This window comes from Chrysemys picta, chromosome 6 (genome assembly GCF_011386835.1).
Source record: "Chrysemys picta bellii isolate R12L10 chromosome 6, ASM1138683v2, whole genome shotgun sequence".
Taxonomy (NCBI): Eukaryota; Metazoa; Chordata; order Testudines; family Emydidae; genus Chrysemys; species Chrysemys picta.
The window spans coordinates 45,151,730-45,177,455 of record NC_088796.1 but is presented as its reverse complement, the minus strand read 5'-3'; the positions used below and the strand labels follow the sequence as shown (position 1 = coordinate 45,177,455).

The following is a 25,726-nucleotide window of genomic DNA, read 5'->3' as shown; positions in this document are numbered from 1 at the left end:
TAAAGGTAGTAACATGGGGGGAGGGAGAAGGGACAGAAGCATGGTCCCCAGAGCGGCTACATCCCACCCTCACACAGATTGACAAGGAGGGACCAGAATGGGGCAGAGATTGGTCTACTTTTGCACTTAACTAGTTTTCGACAAAACTTTTTTAAATGAAAATTTTCAGAATAGTTCAATTTCCTAATATAGACTGAGATTACAAATATTGTTACTTATTTTGCTGAGGTTTCCTCATTTCAAATTTTAAATGATCTGTCCTTTGTTACAAGATTTGTCTTTTAATTAAGGATCAGATTGTGATACCCTGGTTCACATTGTAGTCCCTTACACTACAAGTAGGCCCATTAAAGTCAATGGAGTAGCAAAGTACGACTCAAGTTAGAGTATCATAATTTAACCGTACATAATTCTCATCCAGACTTTTTGTCTGAAAAACAATTCTAAGGAATATAGCAAGAAGGGTCATGAAATGACAGAGACTTGTACAATGAGATATGTCACAGAATACCTTAATATTTCATTCTAGTTCAGTCAAAAAAGCTCTCTAATGTGATGCAAGCAATAAAACAGGATAAAAATCCCCATTAGTTTAACCAGTCAAATTCAGGATCCAGACAAAAGGAAGAAAGGAGAGCAGCAGAATATGGACCCTGGACTTCAGAAAAGCAGACTGTGGCCTGGTCTACACTACAACTTTAATTCGGATTTATCAGCTTTAATTCGAATTTACCCTGCAACCGTCCACACAACGACACTATTTATTTCGATATAAAGGGCCCTTTAAATCGATTTCTGTACTCCACCCCGACGAGCGGAGTAGCGCCAAAATCGATTTTAACATTTCGAATTAGGGATAGTGTGGCCACAATTCGATGGTATTGGCCTCCGGGAGCTATCCCACAGTGCATCATTGTGACCGCTCTGGACAGCAATCTAAACTCGGATGCACTGGCCAGGTAGACAGGAAAAGCCCCGCGAACATTTGAATTTCATTTCCTGTTTGCCCAGCGTGGAGAGCACAGGTGACCACAGATAGCTCATCAGCACAGGTAACCATGCAGGCCGATAATCGAAAAAGAGCACCAGCATGGACCGTGAGGGAGGTACTGGATCTGATCGCTATATGGGGAGAGGATTCAGTGCTTGCAGAACTTCGTTCTAAAAGACGAAATGCCAAAACTTTTGAAAAAATCTCCAAGGGCATGATGGAGAGAGGCCACAATAGGGACTCAGATCAGTGCCGCGTGAAAGTCAAGGAGCTCAGACAAGCCTATCAAAAAACAAAGGAGGCAAACGGTCGCTCTGGGTCAGAGCCGCGGACATGCCGCTTCTACGCCGAGCTGCATGCAATTCTAGGGGGGGCCGCCACCACTACCCCACCTGTGATCGTGGATTCCGGGTCGGGGATAGTCTCATCAGCTACACCTGAGGATTCTGCCGATGGGGGGGAGGAGGAGGAGGATGAGCTTGCAGAGAGCACACAGCACTCCGTTCTCCCCAACAGCCAGGATCTTTTTCTCACCCTGACTGAAGTACCCTCCCAACCCTCCCAAGCCAGTATAATAATAAATAATAATAATAATAATATATGGAGATATCACATCTCCTAGAACTGGAAGGGACCTTGAAAGGTCATTGAGTCCAGCCCCCTGCCTTCACTAGCAGGACCAAGTACTGATTTTGCCCCAGATCCCTAAATGGCCCCCTCAAGGATTGAACTCACAACCCTGGGTTTAGCAGACCAATGCTCAAACCACTGAGCTATCCCTCCCCCCATGAAATCCTTCCCTGCAGTTAGCCAAGCGCAGATGGGAAATTGGCCCTGAGCTTTTCGCGTTTGGCTAGCAGGGATCTTCCCTGTTACCAGCCACGCAGTGGGGGGAGGGGTACCATGATCATCCCAGAGAATTTATGGCGGGAGGGGGGCGGCGGCGGGGGGGTGGTGGTTAGTTTGGTTCCTGCAGGGATCTTCCCTGATACCAGCCACGCGGTGGGGGGAGGGGTACAGCGATCATCCCAGAGAATTCATGGCGGGAGGGTGGGGTGGGGTGGTTAGTTTGTTTTCTGCTGCTGCTGAATGTTAACAGAAAAACCGCAGCACTCTACAGGCTATGCTTGGTATGTGGGAAAGGAGGGCGCAGAAGCTGTAAGACAATGGCTTACCATGGCCGCATGCAAGCCGAATTCTGTTGCCCGGACCTGTGATCTCTAGCAGCAAAGCCACAGGCACTCAGCATTAAGAGGCAAAATGCGACCTTGCACAGAAATCACATGTGCTATGTAATGTGAATAGTGTTGGTCACCGTGAAAGAGTATAAGCATTGTTCTGCAAAATGTATCTTTTTAAACAATTCTCTCTTTTTTCCCCTCCCTACAGCAGCTGCAAATTCCTCAAGCCTCCCTCCTCCATCCCGAAGGCTATCACAGATAAGGCGTCGTAAAAAGAAGACGCGAGACGAGATGTTTTCAGAAATTATGGAATCCAGCCGCAGTGACAGAGCTCATCTGAATGAGTGGAAGGAAACGGTTTCAAAGTATAGGAAAGAAGCCAGTGAACGTGAGGACAGGAGGGACCAACGTGAGGACATGAGGGACCAACGTGAGGAGAGGAGAGACGCTCGAGATGAGAGGTGGCGGCAGGAAGATCAGAGGAGGCAGGATGCAACGCTGGGGCTGCTGCGTGAGCAAACAGACATGCTTCGGCATCTGGTGGAGCTTCAGGAACGGCTGCAGGAAAACAGAGTGCCACTACAGCCCCTGTACCCCCCTCCCCCCTCCCCATGTTCCATATCCTCCTCACCCAGACGTGTAAGAACGCGGGGGGGGGGGGGGAGGCTCCGTACACCTTCCCATTCCACCCCAGTGGACAGCCCAAGTGAAAGGTTGTCATTTTTTTAACCTTTTTTTAGTGGCCTTTTCCTTCCCACCGATCCTCCTCCCAAATCCCACCCGGGTTCCCTCCCTCTTTTTCTAATCTATTAATAAAGAATAAATGATTTTTAAATGATAGTGACTTTATTTGGTTTGAAAGAAAGCTGGGGGAAGGGGGAGGGTGGGTTCCTTACAGAAAATGAGTCAATAAAGGGGGCAGGTTTTCATGAAGGAGAAACAAACAGATATTTCACACTGTAGCCTGGCCAGTCATGAAACTGGTTTTCAAAGCTTCTCTGATGCATAGCGCTTCCTGGTGTGCTCTTCTAATCGCCCTGGTGTCTGGCTGTGCGTAATCAGCAGCCAGGCGATTTGCCTCAGCCTCCCACCCCGCCATAAAGGTCTCCCCCTTACTTTCACAGAGATTGTGGAGCACGCAGCAAGCAGAAATAACAATGGGGAGATTTCTTTGGCTGAGGTCAGAGCGAGTCAATAATGAACGCCAGCGACCTTTTAAACGGCCAAATGCACATTTTACCACCATTCTGCACTTGCTTAGCCTGTAGTTAAACAGCTCCTGACTCCTGTCCAGGCTGCCTGTGTATGGCTTCATGAGCCATGGCATTAAGGGGTAGGCTGGGTCCCCAAGAATAACTATTGGCATTTCAACATCCCCAACGGTTATTTTCTGGTCCGGAAAGTAAGTCCCTTGCTGCAGCCCTTTAAACAGAGTAGTGTTCCTGAAGACGCGAGCGTCATGAACCCTTCCAACCCAGCCCGCGTTGATGTTGGTGAAACATCCCTTGTGATCCACAAGTGCTTGCAGCACCATTGAAAAGTACCCCTTGCGGTTTATGTACTCGGTGGCTTGGTGCTCCGGTGCCAAGATAGGGATATGGGTTCCATCTATCGCCCCACCACAGTTAGGGAATCCCATTGCAGCAAAACCATCCACTATGGCCTGCACATTTCCCAGAGTCACTAACTTTCGTAGCAGCACCTGAGTGATTGCTTTGGCTACTTGCATCACAGCAGCCCCCACAGTAGATTTGCCCACTCCAAATTGATTCCTGACTGATTCCCGGCTGGATTCCAACGCTATCTGGCATTGCAAGCTTCCACAGGGCTATCGCCACGCGCTTCTCAACTGTGAGGGCTGCTCTCATCTTGGTATTCTGGCGTTTCAGGGCAGGGGACAGCAAGTCACAAAGTTCCATGAAAGTGCCCTTATGCATGCGAAAGTTCCGCAGCCACTGGGAATCATCCCACACCTGCAACACTATGCGGTCCCACCAGTCTGTGCTTGTTTCCCTTGCCCAGAATCGGCGTTCCATGGATAGAATCTGCCCCATTAACAACATGATCTCCAAAGCACCGGGGCCCACGGTTTCACAGAATTCTGTATCCGTGTCCGTGTCCATGTCCATGTCCTCATCATGCTTGTCGCTGCGCTGCCACCGCCGCTGCCTCCTCGCCTCGTTTTTCTGGTCCTGGCTCAGCATAAACTCCACGAGAACGCGCGAGGTGTTTACAATGTTCATGACTGCTGTTTTGAGCTGAGCGGGCTCCATGCTTGCCGTGGTATGGAGTCTGCAGTGTTCACCCACCCAGGAAAAAAGGCGCGAAATGGTTGTCTGCCGTCCGTTGCTTTCATGCAGGGAGGGAGGGAGGGAGGAGGTGAGGCTGTACCCAGAACCACCTGCGATGATGTTTTTTGTCCCATCAGGCACTGGGATCTCAACCCAAAATTCCAATGGGCGCGGGAGACTGCGGGAACTATGGGATAGCTATGGGATAGCTACCCACAGTGCAACGCTGCAGAAATCGACGCTAGCCCCGGTACTTGGACGCACACCACCGAATTAATGTGCTTAGTGTGGCCGCATACATTTCGACTTTATACAACCTGTTTTCCAAATTCAAATTATATAAATTCGGATTAATCCCGTAGTGTAGACATACCCTTTGACTCCCTTAGGGAACTGATGGGCAGGATCCCCTGGGAGGCTAATAAGAGAGGAAAAGGAGTCCAGGACTGCTGGCTGTATTTTAAAGAAGCCTTATTGAGGGCACAGAAACAAACCATCCCGATGTGCAGAAAGAATAGCAAATATAGCAGGCAACCAGCTTTACTTAACAGAGAAATCTTCAGTGAGCTTAAACACAGAAAGGAAGCTTACAAGAAGTGGAAACTTGGACAGATGACTAGGGAGGAGTATAAAAATATTGGTCGAGCATGCAGGGGTGTAATCAGAAAGGCCAAAGCACAATTGGAGTTGCAACTAGCAAAGGATGTGAAGGATAACAAGAAGGGTTTCTACAGCTATGTTAGTAACAAGAAGGTGGTCAGGGAAAGTGTGGGACCCTCACTGAATGGGGGAGGCAACCTAATGACAGATGCTGTGGAAAAAGCTGAAGTACTCAATGTTTTTTTGCCTCGGTCTTCCCAGACAAGGTTAGCTCCCAGACTGCTGCACTGGGCAGCACAGAATGGGGAGGAGGTGAGAAGCCCTCAGTGGTGAAAAGAGGTTAAGGACTATTTAGAAAAGCTGGACGTACACAAGTCCATGGGGCCGGATCTAATGCATCTGAGTGTGCTGAGAGAGTTGACTGATGTGACTCCAGAGCCATTGGCCATTATATTGGAAACCTCATGGCGATCGAAGGAGATCCCGGATGATTGGAAAAGGCAAATATAATGCTCATCTTTAAAAAAAGAGAAGGAGAATCCGGGGAACTACAGACCAGTCAGCCTCACCTCAGTCCCTGGAAAAATCATGGACCAGGTCCTCAAGGACTCCATTTTGAAGCACTTGGAGGAGAGGAAGGTGATCAGGAACAGTCAACATGGATTCACCAATGTCAAGTCATGCCTGACCAACCTGATTGCCTTCTATGATGAGATAACTGGCTCTGTGGGAAAGCGGTGGACGTGATATATCTTGACTTTAGCAAAGCTTTTGATATGGTCTCCCACAGTATTCTTGTCAGCAAGTTAAAAAAGTATGGATTGGATGAATAGACTTTAAGGCTACATAGGCTAGAAAGTTGGCTAGATCATCAGGCTCAATGGGTAGTGATCAACGGCTCGATGTCTAGTTGGCAGCCGGTATCAAGCGGAGTGCCCCAGAGTCCTGGGGCCAGTTTTGTTCAACATCTTCATTCATGATCTGGATGATGGGATGGATTGCACCCTCAGCAAGTTTGTGGATGACACTAAGCTGGGGGGAGAGGTAGATACGCTGGAGGTTAGGGATAGGGTCCAGAGTGACTTAGACAAATTGGAGGATTGGGCCAAAAGAAATCGGAAGAGGTTCAACAAGGACAAGTGCAGAGTCCTGCACTTAGGACAGAAGAATCCCACATGCTGCTACAGGCTGGGGACCGATTAGCTAAGCGGCAGTTTTGCAAAAAAGGACCTGGGGATTACAGTGGATGAGAAGCTGGATATGAGTCAACAGTGTGCCCTTGTTGCCAAGAAGGCTAACGGCATATTGGGCTGCATTAGTAGGAGCATTGCCAGCAGATCGAGGAAGTGATTATTCCCCTCTATTCGGCACTGGTGAGGCCGCATCTGGAGTACTGCATCCAGTTTTGAGCCCCCACTACAGAAAGCATGTGTACAAATCGGAGAGAGTCCAGTGGAGGGCAATGAAAATGATTAGAGGGCTGGGGCACATGACTTATGAGGAGAGGCTGAGGGAAACTGGGCTTATGTCATCTGCAGAAGAGAAGGAGGAGTGGGGACTTGATAGCAGCCTTCAACTACCTGAAGGGGGTGGGGGGTTCTAAAGAGGATGAAGCTAGGCTTTTCTCAGTGGTGGCAGATGACAGAACAAGGAGCAATGGTCTCAAGTTGCAGTGGGGGAGGTCTAGGTTCGATATTAGGAAAAACTATTTCACTAGGAGGGTGGGGAAGCACTGGAATGGGTTACTTAGGGAGGTGGTGGAATCTCCATCCTTAGAGGCTTTTAAACCCAGGCTTGACAAAGTCCTGGCTGGGATGATTTAGTTGGGTTTGTTCAGCTTTGAGCAGGGGGTTGGACTATGTGACCTCCTGAGGTCTCTTCTAACTCTAACCTTCTATGATTCTACGATTCTATGATATGAGAGAAAAATATACACTTCTGAAAAGAGCCTTATCCTGAGAAGTATTAAACAACCTTAATTCTGATCAAAGTCAGTGGGAGCAGCAGATGCTCACTGCCTCCCTGGATCATGTCCTATATGACAAAGGAACGAATTTCTCTAATGGAAGTCCAGAAACATTTAATATTATCCTCACAGAAATAAAAGTGAAACCCTTTATTGACATTAGAGCTGAGTGAATAATTTTCAACTGTCGCAGCCCTATGCTCTGTCATGGCGTCTGGGTGGCCAATTGTCGGTCACAGGGTCACATCGGTGTCGTGTGCAGCGCCTTGGTGTCGTGTGACCATTCTCGAACCTTCCGCCTGGTCAATTGTGGGTCACATTGGTACCGTGTGCTACAATTCCAGCGTGCTGGGTGCAGTGTCTGTTTATGTAGAGGGCACTAGCTCGGAGCCTGGTTGGTGTAGGAGTGGGGAACCAATTAGATGCTTGCACAAGCAAGGGTATTTGAATAAAACTATGTCCCTCGCCTAAATCAGCAGGAGTGTCCGCGTGTTAGCTGGAAGGCCTGATCACCCTTTCAGCCAGGATCTCCTCCGGATTTAGCCGGCTCGTGTCGTGTCATCTCGGGTTACATCTCATCATGTCCCTGGTGTCTGTACTGCTGGTCAGCTGCGCCTGGAGTGTGGTATGTACATATTAATTTTTGCTGATATTCTGTTTGTTAGGCCCTTTTTCTTTATTACTTGGTACCAAATCTCATGTATAGTGTATAGAGGACGAATTGTTACAGTTTACTCAGTTTTGTATGTTTGTTCTGGTTTGTCAGTAAATAGTTGGTTATAAATTATCTGATTCCTTGTTGTTAAGTGTACATAGACTGTTTTATATTACTGCTCTGGTGATATTTTTGGTTGGTTACTTGTTCCTATTTCAATTGAATTTGTACTGTTAGTTGATAAAGGTGCTCCTCCCCAGTCCAAGTTGTGATTTATCCCCCATAAATAAACGGCCACCTGTTTTTGAATTACAATCTGCCTCGGTCTCAATTTTCCTCTTCCACTCGAATCCTCATTTGAACCTGTATTGGTCTCGGACATCAACAAACAACATTCAACTAATTTTGCCTGTTTTTTGTCTTGCCCACAGAATGTAAAATTCTCAGATGTGCTTCTTCAAAATTAACCACAAATTTCTTCAGTGCATTTCCATTTCAGAATCTGTTTTTGGTGAATATTTAAGCTTACGTTCACTATTTTGTGAGTCATTCATGCTAGTAAAGCTTGAGCACTCAAATGTTTCTGGAATGGAAACATGAAAGTATTGTAAACATGATCTAATTGAAATTTACTTTCCACTTTGAGCAAATATTTGTGCAACATTTTCCCTACTAATTTACTTAGTTTTAGTTGACAGTATGGGATAAAATCTCTCAGATGCGCATTAAGGAGAGAAGTAACAGCAGAACCCTCTTCAATAATGCAGTGCAATAATTCTTGGAATATGCAGACCTGCTGGACAAAAATAGCCCCATTTAACCAACCTCACTCCAATTCCCTTAACTTGGCTGAGCAAGTTCTCCTGAGTGTCTCAAAGCAGCCAAATACAGGAGACTCTGGCTTCTCTTGCTATCAAACTCCTGCCAAGCCCCAGTCAGTGAAGGTATTCATATCACTTTTCTCACAATTGCTGGCAACCAGCTTGTTGCTGGAATAAGTTATGCTTCTCCAGCAAATAGTTTGTTTGCTGGTTTCTGCAGGGCCGCCAAGAGCGGGTTTGGGCCCCGGTGAAAAAAAATTTTTGGGCCCCCCAGCAAGGGCAGACTAGCTAAACAGGGCCGATGAGAGGGCCCCGGTAATTTATACTGGCTTCCCCACCTCTCTTGTCGGCCCTGGGTTTCTGAGCTAAGCGTATAAGCAGCTGGCCAACAGACATACCCTACCCACCATTCCTGAGGCTGTGTCCTACTTTTTGTCCATGAAAAGAGGTACACATGAGCATCTTCTCACTCTGTGCAATGTGTCTCTGAATTATTGTTCAGCCATTTAGATTTTAAGTTTCTTAGGGCAAAGGCCACCTCTCCTATGTTCTCTGTTCAGCATCAAGCCACTGGTGGTGCTCACCAAATAATAATTGCATATAAAAATATTTAGCACTTTCAGAGCACTTTTTACCTTCAGAGTGCTTTACAAATATTAACTAATCATTGCAGTAGAGCTCTTGCGGTTATCAAATGTCCTTTATTGCTGTCGAGGCACCATCATCATAAATGTTATGCCTGAAATATATACAGCCAGATAAATCCTACCTCAACCAACTCTTCTTTGGAAATGGTATCTTCCATCTCAAAAGCTTTCCTTGAGTAAGTTTATTTTACCACGTAAGACATGAAATCTGGTATCTCTCTAGCTGTTCTCTCTATTAGATTCAAACTATGAAGTACTTAAAACCAGTTTTCTCCACACAAAGTTGCTGTATCTAGTCATCTCCAAATAGTTAAAATAAAGCAGTATGGATTGGATGCTAGCTTCAATGGTCACACAGTAGGAATACAATTCATTCACTAATTAAATGCACCCTACCTCAATCACTAGCTCCTGCCAATTCCAAATTTATATTGCAGAGAATTTTCATTTTATATAATGCATAGAAAGGGAAAAAAAGACCCAAGAATATTAAAATATAAGAACGGACCCCCGCCCCACCTGCCCCTGAAGGCCATGCGCACCTCAGACTGCAGCATATACAAGGACATTGAAACTGAAGGGAAATGATTAAGTTGTAATAATATATTAACTATATAAATAATAGATCTGATTTTATGTATATATTGCAAATTACCAGTTGATATGCTTTTGGTGTTAGCCTGTTACAACTGGTTTATTGCCCTATTGAATGGGGGCAGAAAGGCATATCAGTTTTATGTGGCTTATTGTTGAAGTGTTCATAAAGCTAGATTAGTCTGCAGTCTCATAATGCTTTGCTCTTCCTTTGCAACAGAGCTACATACTATTGTTCCCAAATATAAATGTGAAATTGATATAAATATTTACTGTAAGTTTCTCTCCCTCCTCTCCCCCCGCCCACTTATACATCTATGATTTAGTTATAGGTTTTATAGGCTTTTTTTATATTTTTAATTGTTTGGTAGAGTTAAAATATGAAACAATGGCTAACTGTGCAATACATTAAATACTTATGGGTATGTTGTGCCTTCTGTTATAATATAATATCCATCTATTCTGGTTGATGGGTTTTAACCTCACACAGAATACTTTAAACTCCATTTGGACTTGTGCCTACAATCACCTTAGCAAAGTCTCTTAAGTAACTGCGCACAGCCTAATTAGTATGCATTATCAATTAACAAACTTAATAGCCGGCAGATTGATTAGATCCTCTGTTGCAGGGGCAGAGCTGAAGCGAAACAAAATGAAAAATCATTGCACGCATACACTGCTGCTTTGTTATTTTCTCAGATCCCCTCCTCCTCCTCCACATTCCTTTAATTAATGCATACATATGGTTCTGAATATCTTGTAAACCAGAGCTTGCTCTAACTCTTTAATAAAACTCACTCGTAGATGAGAAAGCGATTGTCCATGCCTTATTTATTTCTGGCTGAAAACAAACAATTTGCTTTCACCCATGTCTTTCCCTTTTAAATAACTCATATTTTTAAATATCTGCAGCTTATAAACTGATTATTCTCAGAGTGGTGATGCTGGAAATATATAGAAAAGTGGAAACCATGTGCATCACTTTAGATTCCCCTAGAACTGAGAAGGTTGTTCAGGTGTCACATTGATAGTACTTTGACAACTGTAAAGTACTTTCAATAATTATTAACAAGAAGAACAGTGCAAAATATGGAATATCCTGTTAAATATTCTCTTATTTTTGATGAGCTGGAAAAAAGTATGAAGGAAGGAAGGAAAATCTTCATATTCTGAAGGTAGATATTCTAAAAAATGTTTCCAACTAAATTGTGCATAGAATGCTACCACTATATTTACATCTTCAATAGCAATTCAGCACAAACCCCCAGTAGGTTTTGAAGGGGAGTGGTGGCAAGTTTTTCTTTTGGGCAAAGCCTATTAACCTTGATGGACTGAAAAATAATGGCACATACCATGGTGATGTGAGCATTAAAAATAGGTGCCAGAGTTTAATAATAACTATTTAGCATTTATATAGCATATACATATTCAAATCCCTGTACAGACATTTACTAATTAATCCTCACAACAGCTTTGTGGGGCAGGTACTGTAAAAAAAACCATACCCATTTTTACTGATGTGTCAAAACCAGGCCAAGATGTGAAGTGACTTTCTCAAGATCACACAGCAAGTTCTTGTCAGAGCCAGGATTAGAACTTGGAGCCACCTAGTTTCTAACTCTGTGGGCATGCCTCTAGAACAAACTGCCTTATTACTAGCCCTGGAAGGATTCGATTTGTATAAGTAAATGTCAGTAACACCATACACACAGAAACCATCAAAAAAGTATTTCCATCAATAATAATTGAAATTTACAGATAGGCAAAGTATGAACAGTGCTGCTGGAGAACTCTTTACAGTTTGATTTAAGGAGATTTGTTTTGTATTTTTTGCCATGTTATGTTGACAATTTGTGTTTTAACAGCTATAAAGCTTTAAATTTTTGAATCTCAATGTTGGCTACTGTCATTAAATGATGACTGTCTGCTCCCCCATTTGTCTGATCCCTCCTATAATTTCTTGCAACTGTGAAAATTTAAATAAATAAAAATAGAAAAAAAATGCTTAAAACCCATAATTTTGCACAACTGCAAAAATTTAAAATTGATAAAAACAGAAAAAGTGCTTAAAAATAAACATCAATATTATCTGTCAAAATTATTAAAATAAAAAAAAAATGCAAATGCTGCCAAGCCTGCTTGTAACTTATCCTTTTCATACAGATACCAGTAAGCTCAAAGGAGTGCAGTATAATCAGAATCCGTGGGTGAGTGGCTATTTCTTTGAGTAGTTATATTTGAAGAAGACAATCATTATTATAGCTTTAGCTGTACAAATGACACACAAGGGCTAGATTCTTGGGTCCGCCAAGTTCCCTCTGTGCCTTGCAAGCACATTCCCGTATATAAGGGAATCCCCACTGCCATAAAGCTGGAAGAGACAGCTCTCTTGTGCAGCTTCTGCCACCCAACTGCTGCTTCCAACACCAGACTGCCCTCTATTGTGTGTTGGAGCAGGGAAGCGATGGGAGGGGCTATGGCTGAGCAAGGCTCTGCTGTGCTCAGTTCTCTACTGGTGTAAAGTCCATGAGGGACCCTAACCCCCTGGAGCTTTAGATACTGGGCCGGGTGGCTGATAACAGGGATCCCAGTTCAGCTCCCAGTCAGCACCTCCTCTTAGTCTCCACCGAGGTTAAACTCTGCTCAGCACATTGGAAAATCAAACCCTGAAGTCTCCAGAAAAGAGTGCATTTAAAAGTGAAGAGCTTTTCAGCTCACAACATCACGAGGGTTATTTCCTGTCTCTATGCCCTTAACAGCTGAAAAGAAGGAAAAAATCCATTGACCGCTACAATTCTGAGCAGTATTCATCTTCATTGGAAAGAAATCGTAGGGGATGCTCTGGGTTTCATTTCATTACTCTCACTATGTTTGGAAGACTCTTACTTATCTTACCATCAGCTATTTTGCCTATCCCTCAGCTTTGTTTTGGTTCTTTTTTTCCTTCAACAAGGAAAACACAAATTGGCACCATCTATTTCTGGGGCGAGTGAGGGAGTTTACAAGATTTACATACAAACAACTCACCAAGAATAGTCTTCAGTACAAAAGAATTAGGGTCACATTCCACCCCCACACGCAACTCCCACTGATGTTAAAAGAGTTTTACACAAAAGCCAAGGATGCAATATGGCCCTTAGCTATCAATCCCATCATCGTTAGCATAACTACAGAACAATAGATGTGAAGACCACCTTTCTCCTATGCCAGGACATATGTTAAAGACAGAGCATATAACCTTTACGTTTACACCTGACCTGCTGCTGCTGAAATAGATGTGATTTTTTCCTAACACATTACATTATCTATGGTTTTACAAAGTTATGTCAAGCACACAGACTTAGAAATGGTATTCAAAATACCTTAAGTCTTTTAGGGGCTTCTTCAGATACAACTCTACCCCGATATAACACGAATTCGAATATAACCCGGTAAAGCAGTGCTCCGGGGGAAGGGGGGGGGCGGAGCTGCGCACTCCGGCAGATCAAAGCAAGTTCGATATAACGCGGTTTCACCTATAATGCGGTAAGATTTTTTGGCTCCCAAGGACAGCGTTCTATCGGGGTAGAGGTGTACTAAACAAAACTGATAAACAGATGAAATAATAATTAATAAAATGCCCATTTTGTCATGATGCAACTTTTCCCTGAAAAATCTTTTTATTTTAAGATTTGTCTTTAAGAAATAAGAAAACTGAAATTCCTTTGAGTGGAGGGAAGGATGGAGTCTTAATTAACTGCCAGAAAATGGTCTCAACATTGGAATAAGAAATATGCCTCTAATTGTCATTATGTGACCCCTGGGAAGGGCATTGGGCTTGTAACCAGAGAAATTAAAATGTGCAAACTTTCTTAATGATGGGGCTACTCAGAGAGCTTAAGATGAACAAAGACCCACCATCTAGGTGTATCCCTTCCTTTGGATTAGCAGCTGCACCACATAATGATTTCTACCCTCCTAATACTTGTCTTACTACTTTTTAAAAATATATTATTCTGTATAATGAATCCTTTTTTTAAAAAAGAAGAAAAGTAAAAAACAAAAAAGAAAACCATCACATGAAAAATACAAAAATGATGTTTTACATACTGTGGCAGAGCTCCGACCTTGTCCCCGTGGGTCCCATGCTTCCAGGCGGTTTATGCTAGGCTCAGAAGCTTACTGCAACCCTCCACATAGCCCTTCTCTCTTGAGAGGCAGGGTACAGTCTACTGAGCCCTTTTCATCATAAGCCAGCAAGGAGGTTGGTGAGAGAATTCCCACAGTCTCTGTTGTCCCTACAGGCTTATTCAAGAACAGTTGAGTCTCCTGTCCTGACAGGGACCTGTCTTCCCTTCCCAGGATGTGTTTCTGTAGTGGGAGATTGGGGGGAACCCTGGCCCTCCCTCTACTCCGGGTTCTGGCCCAGGGACCCTAATGGCAGCAGCTGTTGGCAGCCAACCTTTCACTGCCAGAGTTGCTACATTTCCCTGGGCCACTTCCCCACAGCTCCCTCGCTTCTTTCTCTCAACGCCTTCTTCACCCTTACCTTAGGGCTCCCTTTCCAGTGGTTTCAGGGTGTCTTCATTACCCAGCCCTTCAGCCGCACTTCCTCTCCTCTGGCTCCCTGGCTCTCTTTGGCCTGACTGGAGTGAGCCCTTTTATAGCATCAGAGGGGCCTTAATTAGAATCAGGTGCTTAACAGCCTCACCTCACTCTTAGCAGGTTAATTGGAGTCAGGTGTTCTCATTAGCCTGGAGCAGCCCCCTCTCTGGTCAGTCAGGGAACAGAAAACTATTTATCCAGTGGCCAGTATATCTGCCTTCTACTACTCTGCTGTTCCTAACTGGCCTGGGTCTATCACAATACAAAATACATAATGACTTTCTAAGATCTCTATGATTATTGTTTCAGTTGTTGTTCATCATGTGTTCCTTAGTATATATCATTTACTCTCATGTAAAAATTGTCAGCTTGAAGTCCCTTTCTTATCTTAAGTTGGTGCCCCCTTATTCTCATGTTCAACACTAGCTCAAATAGCCTTAAAATAATTATCCCGTCTATTGCCCATGGAATTATATATACTTTAATGATGTTCCGTCTTAATCTCTTATTTGCTGAAGAATATTTTTCTGACTACCTAAGATCCCTGTGTGATCCTAGTGGCCTTCTGCTGTACTGTTTCCATTTCTGGAATATCCATGTGTAATACAGCAATTGAAATGGTGCAAAGTATTCCAAATGTAGCCTTACTCGGCCCTTGCACAATGCTAGTAGAATTTCCAAAGATATGTATTCAATACTAGTTCTTGGCTTTTACTCCCTCAGCCATCCTAATAAGTATATGTTTAAGATAGTAGAAGTATTTTACACCCCACCTCTCTTCTGATACATAGTTTGGACATTGAAATTAAATTACTATAGAAAGGTATGTAATATGTCTGGGGGGGAAACTGTGGCAAGGAAGGTGGGAAGCAAATCTTCTCCATCAGTGACTGATAGAAGATGTTGCCTCCAGTTGTGTAAACTTCACAGATCTGACTGAAAGACAACAGAAGCCACCATCTCAGTAAGAAAACGGAGGCCAGTGCAATGAGGATCTTTATCCAAGGCCCACTGAAACTAGTGGGAGTATTTCCATTGACTTAAATGGGCTTTGGATCAGCTCCTTATTCTGGATTTACACCCAGGTCACTGAATACAGAATCTGGCCCCTCGTTTATATAAGACAGTCTAAATGTTCTTGCTTTCCTTCTTTGTTCTGATTACCCCATCCTATTTCTTTAGCTCTTATCACTTGAGCTTAAGAAGAATCTCCATTAGCTATTCCAAAATCACTTTGTCAACTCAAACTAGTTTACAGATGACAAAACTTGGGGGAGTGGTAAATAATGAAGAGGATAGGTCACTGATTCAGAATGATCTGGATCTCCTGGTAAACTGGGTGCAAGCAAACAATATACATTTTAATATGTCTAAACATAAATGTATACCTCTAGAAACAAAGAATGTAAGCCATATTTACAAGATCAGGGACTCAATCCTGGGAAGCAGTGACTGAAAAATTTTTGTAAATCATGGGGAATAATCAGCTGAACATGAGCTCCCAGTGTGATACTATGGCCAAAATAAGCAGGAGGATCTCGACTAGGAGTAGAGAGATTACTTTACCTCTATATTTGTAACTTGTGTGACTATCGTTGGAATACTGTGTCCAGGTCTGATGCCCACAATTCAGGAAGGATGTTGATAAATTGGAGAGGGTTCAGAGAATAGCTACAAGAATGAATAAGGATTAGAAAACATGCCCTATAGTGAGAAACACAAAGAGTTCAATCTATTTAGTTTAACAAACAGAAGATTAAGGAGTGGCTTGATCACAGTCATAAGAACATAAGAACAGCCATACTGGGTCAGACCAAAGGTCCATCAAGCCCAGTATCCTGCCCTCTGACAGTGGCTAATGGCAGGTGCCCCAAAGGGAATGAACAGACAGGTTATCATCAAGTGATCCATGCTCTATCACCCAATCCCAGCTTCTGGCAAACAGAGGCTAGGGACACCATTCCTGCCCATCCTGGCTAATAGCTATTGATGGACCTATCTTCCATGAATCTATCTAGCTCCCTTTTGAACCCTGTTATAGTATTGGCCTTCACAACACCTTCTGGCAAGGAGTTCCAGAGGTTGACAGTGCATTGTGTGAAAAAATACTTTCTTGTGTTTGTTTTAAACCTGCTACCTATTAATTTCATTTGGTGGCCCCTTGTTCTTGTATTATGAGAAGGAGTAAATAACACTTCTTTATTTAGGTTTCAGAGTAGCAGCCGTGTTAGTCTGTATCCGCAAAAAGAAGAACAGGAGTACTTGTGGCACTTTAGAGACTAACAAATTTATTAGAGCATAAGCTTTCCTGGACTACAGCCCACTTCTTCGGATGCACTTCTTTATTTACTTTCTCTATACCACTCATGATCTTATAGACCTCAATCATATCCCCCTAGTCGCCTCTTTTCCAAGCTGAAAAGTCCCAGTCTTATTAATCTCTCCTCATACGGAAGCTGTTCTATACCCCTAATCATTTTTGTTGAACCTTTTCCAATTCCAATACATCTTTTTTGGGATGGGACGACCACATCTGCATGCAGTATTCAAGGTGTGGGCATACCATGGATTTATATAGAGGCGATATGATATTTTCTGTCTTATTATCTATCCCTTCCTTGATGATTCCCAACATTCTGTTCGCTTTTTTGACTGCCGCTGCACATTGAGTGGATGATTTCAGAGAACTATCCACAATGACTCCAGGATCTCTTTCTTGAGTGGTAACAGCTAATTTAGACTCCATCATTGTATATGTATAGTTAGGATTATGTTTTCCAATGTGCATTACTTTGCATTTATCAACATTAAATTTCATCTGCCATTTTGTTGCCCAGTCACCCAGTTTTGTGAGATCCTTTTGTAGCTCTTCACAGTCTGCCTGGGACTTATCTTGAGTAGTTTTGTATCATCTGCAAATTTTGCCACCTCACTGTTTACCTTTTTCCAGATTGTTTATGAATATGTTAAATAGGACTGGGCCCAGTACAGATCTCTGGGGGACACCACTATTTACCTCTCTCCAGTCTGAAAACTGACCATTTATTCCTACCCTTTGTTTCCTATCTTTTAACCAGTTACCAATCCGTGAGAGAACCTTCCCTCTTATCCCTTGACTGCTTATTTTGCTTAAGAGCCTTTGGTGAGGGATCCTGTCAAAGGCTTTCTGAAAATCTAAATACACTATATCCACTGGATCTCCTTTGTCTGCATGCTTGTTGACCCCCTCAAAGAATTCTAGTAGATTGGTGAGGCATGATTTCCCTTTACAAAAACCATGTTGACTATTTCCCAACAAATTATGTTCATTTATGTGTCTGACAATTTTGTTCTTTACTATATGAGTCTATAAGTACTTACAGGTGGAACAAATATTTGATAATGGGCTCTTCAGTCTAGCAGAGAAAGGTATAACATGATCTAATGGCTGAAAGTTGAAGCTAGAGAAATTCAGACTGGAAATAAGGCATAAATTTTTAACATTGAGTCAATAACCATTGGAACAATTTACCAACTTGTCTATCACTGGCAACTTTTAAATCTAGATTGGATGTTTTTTCTAAAAATTGTGCTGTAGTTCAAGAGGAATTATTTTGGGGGAGTTCTATCATCGGTTTCATACAGGAGGTCAGACTAGAGCAGTGGTGGGCAACCTGCGGCCTGCACGCAGCCTGTTAGGGTAATCCGCTGGCAGGCCGCAAGACTGTTTGTTTACATTGACCATCTGAAGGCATGGCCGCCCACAGCTCCCAATGGCCACGGTTCGCTGTTCCCGGCCAATGGGAGCTGCGAGAAGTGGCAGCCAGCAATGGCCACCTACAGCTCCCATTAGCCGGGAACAGCAAACTGCGCCGACAGGGAGCTGCGGACGGTCAATGTAAATAAACAGTCTTGCAGCCCACCAGTGGATTATCCTGATGGGCCGCGTGTGGCCCTCCACTGGACTACAGGATCAGAATGGGCCCTTCTGTACTTAGAATCTATGAACAAAACCACCCTCCGACTTCAGTAAATCCAGTTATCATACTTTGCTCTTGTTGCTTTAAATGGGCCCTTAATGGCTTGATGCAGATGAATGACACTTCAGAAATGCTCTACCTTCAAGACTGAGGGGCAGCCTGGTCCAGTTTCTTATATACGGTTAACATAGAACCACTTGAACAAAAAGATACTAAGTAATTGTTTAGATTGCATCTCAGAGCATGTGTGACTACAATCAGAGCATAAACTGACTACAGCTTAACAAAGGTAGCCCTGGCCTTTCAGCCCTGTATAATGCCCAGATTCTATGGTGATTATGCTTGTTAGAACTGAATATTTAATAATAAATTATCCCAAATATTAAATCAAAACAGGACCATTAACTTTATGGATGTGTTGAGTGTATTTTGTTAAAGTGTTGTGGTCTGTTAAAATATGTATATGTTAAATCCAATATGTAGTTTGTAAAGATATAGCAGCAATCCAAGATGGAGTTTGAACTGCCTTCTTATGATCACTATTTTGTTGTTTACTGTTATCATGCCCCAGTCATGACTGGATCCAAATGGTTTTTCCCGCCACTGGCAACTCCAAGGACAATTTTACCTCAGACTGTTTCTTGCCTTTGCTGGGACTGTACCATATTTTTCCACCACTAAATGCATAAAGGGACTGAACTCACCGACAAGTGGCGCAGTCCATCCTAGTGATTGTGTATGCACGGTTCAGGTCTTCACAGCACCAGTGCATCGTTGAAGGGCACCACCGTTCCTGAAGTGAACAGAAAGGGAAGAAGACATTCCATCTTACCTGCTCCTATTCCTGGGTACATCATCACCAGAGGGTTTCGATCTGCTTCTTCCATCCTGAGACATTGAGGGACTCTCCAGTGCTCCTCCTCTGTGGGTTCCAATTACCCAACGAGTGTAGGTCCTGGACTTCACCGACACCACAAAGGTGCTGATAGTGAGACAATTAGGGTTCTCTTAATTAGGGATTTTATACTGTTTATTGCCAAGGGTGATTTTGTATTTTGGATTTGAGCTTCATGCTCCTGTTTTAAAGCTGCTGTTTCACTGTTTTGTATTGTTATTTAGCTACTGTTCTTTTACATTTACCCCTTCCATATTGTATTCATTCCATTAATACACTTACCTGTTGTTTTTACTTTTACCTATCATCAGTTTCCATTTCTTAAACTAGGGAAGAGGGAGGGAGACCTGTACACCAGTCCACCGGTGACAGACACGGCAGAGGGCGGGTCAGCTCTTCTGAGTAAAAGGGGCTTCTTTTACATCTCAATACCTACACCACTATTAGGGCCGGCTCCAGGTTTTCTGCTGCCTCAAGTGGAAAAAAAAAAGGTCGGCAGCAGCCTCAATTGCGCTGCTCCGTTCTTCGGCGGTGGGTCCTTCACTCCCTCTCCTCCTCTTCGGTGGCACTTCGGCAGCAGCTCAAAGATGAAGAGAGGGACTGAGGGACCCACCATCAAATTCCCGCCGAAGACCCAGACGTACCACCCCAATAGCGGACGGAGTGCCGCCCCTTTGAATTTGCCGCCCCAAGCACCTGCTTCCTTAGCTGGTGCCTGGAGCCGGCCCTGACCACTATACATCTAGAGTTACCTTGGCTCCCCTTTGAGGTAACAGATGCAATGGTTACCGCCAAAGGCTGAGCATTAGGAACATCCTGGGTTCAAATGAGAAACCTCACTCATGTGCTCACTTTGGGGGAAATCTCTCCTGAATTGGTGTATGTCTGTTCTATAGTGGCAAGATTCTAGGAACATGTGCTCCATAGGGACTTAATGCACCTCAGCACAGAACAAGGTTGGAACACATCATAGGTGGCAGTAATGGCCAATGTGTGACCTGAGGAAAAGGATACCTAGTCACATACTCAGGCATCGTGAAGGCCGTTGGATTTGGCCCTTTGTAACCCACCACTCAGTCCACAGAACTCACTTGAGGTGCTTGTGTTTATCAATACTGAGCACCTTCAGTTGAGCCTGAGGACCAGCCTGCCCAGCCTCCAGGCTGATTGATCAGCTTAGCTGGGTTGCAGTAGGATCACCTGACTGGCCAGCCCACATGATTGGGTGAAGGAAGCCAGAAGGCCTGCTTCTAAGCGCAGTAGCTGGTGACCACCTGCTCAATATTTCTTTCTATGGCTGTGATCACTTGCCCCAGCCTTGTTCTTACCTTGCTCCAGTCTTGCCCCTACCTTGTTCCTGCCCTGCTCTGGTCCTGCATTCCCTTCCTAGCTCTGGCTTTGATGCCAGCTCTGACTCTGACCCTTGGCTCTGGTTTCTGGTTCCTGATTTCTGCTCTGGCCCTGAGCCCCCAGCTTTGGTACCTAGACTCCTCAGCCTGGTTTTAACCGTTAGGCAGGACTACTAGTGCCTGCCCCTGACAATGTTGTAACATTAGATAAAAAAATTAAAAAGGCATATGTTATATGTGTGTTGAACTATACTGATTACATAGAAATGCACATCTGAAAGGAAACTTAATGCTGCAGTAGTAGCTGCAATTTAATTGGATCTGTAGGTGTAAAACAGTTATTGTGGATATAAGAGGTGTGGTGGCTGAGTGGCTAAGGCGTTCAACTACAATATAAGAATGATTTGTTGGATATTGGTTTCTGAGGCAAACCATGCTGAAATTCATTCTCCCTAAGGACTGAATAGTAGAATAACAAATGACTGAATACAACTGAACTCCATTAAAGATATTTCTCAAGGTATGTGTATTTATCAAACATTATATTGCCTACAATTAAACATTTTGTAACTTATCATACAAATGTATGTATATTTTAAATTGAAGTTAATTTGAAGTTGCAGTTTCTATTACAAAAACTAAGCTCACAAGGAGATTTCATATGCTTAAAATCCATTTTTTTTCTTTTGCATAAAGAGGTTGAAAAACATTGTCAGTGTTTTATTGTATGTAAAGAAAGACAGGATTGGCAAGCTATCTTTACAATCATAGTCATATCAAATATGTCAAGTCTAACATTTAAACAATACAGTCAGAAATTGATTTTGGTCACTTCCTTGATTTGAGAAACAAGGTGTTTTCAAAATGAAGTTTATTCATGCCATTTTCTATTAGCATTATACGAAAATTAATACATGTATAGTTAACTGACAGGATAATATCAAAAAATACTATTATAGATTGCTTATCCAGTGTATGTGGTGTGGTATTTTCTTTTTTTTTTTTTTTAATATGCATCTGTAGAGAACTGGGTTGGAGCAATAAATCAATTTGATTTTCAGACACAAGACAGCATTCTTTTAACTAAATACAGCAGTTGTTATTAAAAAAAAATCAACATTGGCCTATTGATGCCACACAGTTATTTTCTACTGTAAATATAAAGGAAAAACTGGTATCTCAGATACCACTTAGTGCTAACTGTTCACAAATGCTGACTTGTTTTTTTCACTAAAGTACAGTATGCATTGTAAGTACAGTCTTTATATAGTCCACTTCTCACTCAAGAAGGCTGAAAGGGGCATAAGAGGCATCTCCTGATCTCCCAGTTTTTCCTCACAATTTTATGGTAGTTTTCTGCCTATGGTTAAGGATGCCCAATACTTTCCACTATAAGACTCTTTTTTCAGTTGCTTATAACTTTGCCAAACTGTTTGGGCTGAAATTTTCCACAGCAGGTGTCTGCTTCAGGCTGATTTTTTTATATATATAATATTGCGGCGGAATTGGGGGGATTTCAGCTAAAAAGGTTCCAGTGTTTCTGAGAACAAGATTAGAGACAAGGGTTTTGTCCATGTTAAATTCTTACAACCATTTTGTTGGTAAGCTTGGCTCATTTAGCCCAACAAGACAAAGGCTGAGGGGAGGTCTGATTGGTCTCTATAAAAACATCAGAGAATAAACACCAGGGAGGGAGAGAAATTAAGGGCCATCAACAAGTTTAATTTGAAATTAGATAGTTTCTAACCATCAGAGGAGTGAAGCTCTGGAACAGTCTTCCAAGGGGAGCAGTGGGGGCACAAAAAAACCTAACTTGTTTAATGACTGAGCTTGATAAGTTTATGGAGGGGATGATATGATGAGGTTGCATACAATGCCATATGCCCCATCCTCATCACTATTAGCAAATATCTCCAATGGCTGGAAATGGGACACTAGATGGGGAAGGCTCTGAGGACTGCAGAGAATTATTTCCCAGGTGTCTGGCTGTCCACATGCTCAGGGTCTAACTGATCTCCATATTTGTGGTCAGGAAAGAATTTCCGCTCCGAGCCAGATTGGCAGGACCCTGAGAGATTTTCACCTTCATCTGCCTCATTGGGCATGGGTCACTTGCTGGTTTGAACCAATGGCAGATTCTCTGTAACCTGTGATGTGCAGGAGATCAGACTAAATGACCATGATGATCTTAAAGTCTGGCTTTAAAGTCTACGAGTCTAGTGCTTCCATGCTTTGGAGCAAGGATTTGAAATTTGGCAGTATGGGATTGCCTTGGTGTCAGGGATGTGTGTTTTCCCATTTCTGTGACCATTTGGCCAAGTTATAAAATCTCAGTTTGAAGATGCAAAGTAGAAGTTTGCAAGAGTTTGAGAGCTAAATTCTTGAAGAATCTATCTCCTCGGGGCTTCATCTCCACACGACTCTTATCTGTGATCAGGCCTGTGCTCCATCCCCACAGAACCCCTGAGCATGCTGCAGCCCAAAGAAAAGCAGGACTTTCCCAACAGTTGGCCATCTTGGCTTCTGGGAGCTGCTTTGGTGCAGGCACTGGAACGGAGAGCAGGGAGTCTCTCTCTCTGTACTCTCAGTGCTTCCCTGCTGGTGCCCAGGAAGTGTGAGGAGAGGAAGAAGCCTGACTTGAATGCAGAGGGGTGAGGAAGAGAGGGTAGGCAGGGGGGACTTGAGCAGGGGTTGTGCACAGGATCCAGAGCCAAGGTCAGGGCATGAGGGGAACAGGAGCAGAAAGGGACAGGAAGAGGCTGCAGTGGAGACTGGGCAGAAATTGCATCTAAAAAACCCCATGTTAAACAAACACTAAAAAGCCTGGCACTCAAAAGTTAGGAAATGACAGAATTAAAGTTGCTTGTGCAGCCCCATTGTAGCTTTTTACATAAATTGATTTATATTTCAGAATTATATTTTGTTCCACCAGGCTTTACTATTTGCTGAATAACCATGAATCTTATTGGTGTAACCTCTGTCTTTCCACCTCCAACCCTACCATCTTCTCATTACCATCTTGGTGCCTCTTTGGTGTAGAGACCTTATCTTCTTTTTATAATGTGAAGCACTTCACACACTTGAGTGCTGCAACATAATACTAACAAGGAGCACCGCATTAGGGTCTTCCCTCAGTGTTGGGGTCCAGGGTGGGGAACAGGCAGTCACAGAATCTATGACCCTCCAGGTAGAACTGCCCTAGAAATGACTGAATTACACTGATCATTATCTGACCACACTGGGTTCTATCATACGAATCAAAGAAATACTAACCACTGCATTTCTTAAATATGGATCTGTGGTCATATTATTCTTGCTACTCTTTCTGTGGAAGACCCTTTATTCATCTAGCTAAGTAATAGGTGGGCTGATGATTTATTTTTAATATAAAAATCCTCTGATCTATCGAACATTTTAGCCCCACAAATGTCAAGTAATTTGTTCAATTGTTAAGGTGACTGCTCATTTTCCATATTTTCAATGGAATTATTTCCACTTCAGTGCTAAGATATACCAAGCTTGAAGTAAATCAATTCTCTCCTTGTGCTAAAAATTAGCATAGCACAGACTAATCAATGCCATCAAGCACTAGTGCAAAAGCTGTGACACTAAACATAACAGCAAAGAGGTAAATTGCTTATGATTCCAACCTGAACGCAAACCAGACTGCTAGGTAGCTGACCCTTGTTTAATAATAGTTTAAAAAGAACAAACAAACAAACAGGCACAAACCACAAAACTTGTTCACAAAACTATAATGTATGATTCTATTGTTGTCTTAAGTGGACAAGTTTGTTTTGTATGTTAATCAGAATATATCTATTGCCATGATACAGGACACAGCTGACACTCTACAACTTCAGTCTCCAGTGCTGTACATGAAGCACCTTTCCTCAACAATTAAAGATGTCACAATTATTTATGAAGTGAATGTTGTTTCTGAAAGGTATTTTACTGATAGCACTTGAGACTGACATCCTGTATATAACAGTTATGGTATGGGCTGCAGCAGATCAAGCATCAACTTTGATATTGTCCCTCCATTTTGCCTTAACCCTCTTTTAGTGGTACCTTTCCTAACGCTGAGAAGATTTGGAAGGATGTCTGTGTGGTTAAGGATGGGAATCAGAAGATCTCTAACATACTCCCAGGCAGCTCCACTGCAGATTTTCTAGGCAACTCCTGCAGACTTTGGCCAATTTCTCTGTGCCTCCATTTCTTCATCTATTCTATACAATGGGGATAAAATACTTTCCTATCTCATAGTGATGCTGTGGTGCTAAAGTCACTAATATTTGTGAGGTGCTCAGATACTTCAGTAATGAGTACCACAGAAAAGCTTACATAATAATTAAATCAGATACCTCTTTAATGAGTCTGTCAACAAGGGTGACAATTAGTGCCAACTGTAACATAGATACCTATCTTTTATGACTGGACCAGGACCATCAACTCATTTCAAATGGGCCACCACGCAACCATGTGATGATGATAATTTGGGGCCTTTATCAGCCATAGACAAACATGAACTGATGAGCTAGAAGGGAAAAGTTCTATGTTCCATTACTAATTTCCTGAGCCATCCAGTCCTACTATAAAAATTCACTTTTAATAAAAGGTTATTTCTATCACCTACTGTAGTGTTGCTATCATTTTCTGGGAGAGAAATGATGAAATATTTTAAATTTTATATTGCAATATTTAAACAGCTTTTTTTTCCCTAAGAGAAAATTATTTGAAAAGACATCCCTTCCATCATGTGTTAATTCTCAACAAGAACTGGGCATTTTAATCTGACAATTCCATGTGCACTATAAGGAGGAGAAAAAAAGAACAAATATGCACTAGGTTAAAGGTTAAATTTCTTGTGGTCTGAAGGATCATGCCCTTATTTACACTTAATAAACTGTAAGGTACAAACAGAAGTTATTGAAGTATATGGATATTGATTTCCAGTAATATGGTGACATTGAAACAAAACAAATGTAATAATAAATAATAATAATATAATATTACGTTTATATAGCATCATCCCAAAAGGAATCCAAAGCACTTTGCTTTACAGACTGATATACCACAGGGATCACTTTATCCACAACTGAAAGGAAGCAACTGTATTGTAGTTCATCATGTGTCTCTCAGAGAAATGTAGCATACAGCAAAACTATGTAGCAGTTTCAGACAAGACATGAA

At 42.7% G+C, this 25,726-nt stretch overlaps 1 long non-coding RNA gene across 1 annotated transcript in view; it reads left to right on the top strand.

The window, feature by feature from the left end:
* LOC122174247 (uncharacterized) overlaps positions 1-3,099 on the top strand; it is a 59,863-nt gene extending 56,764 nt beyond the window's left edge. Inside the window, exon 5 of the long non-coding RNA XR_010588783.1 lies at positions 2,381-3,099. This is a non-coding gene — a long non-coding RNA (uncharacterized LOC122174247). The remainder of the gene's footprint in view (positions 1-2,380) is intronic.
* Positions 3,100-25,726: the final 22,627 nt, after the last annotated feature.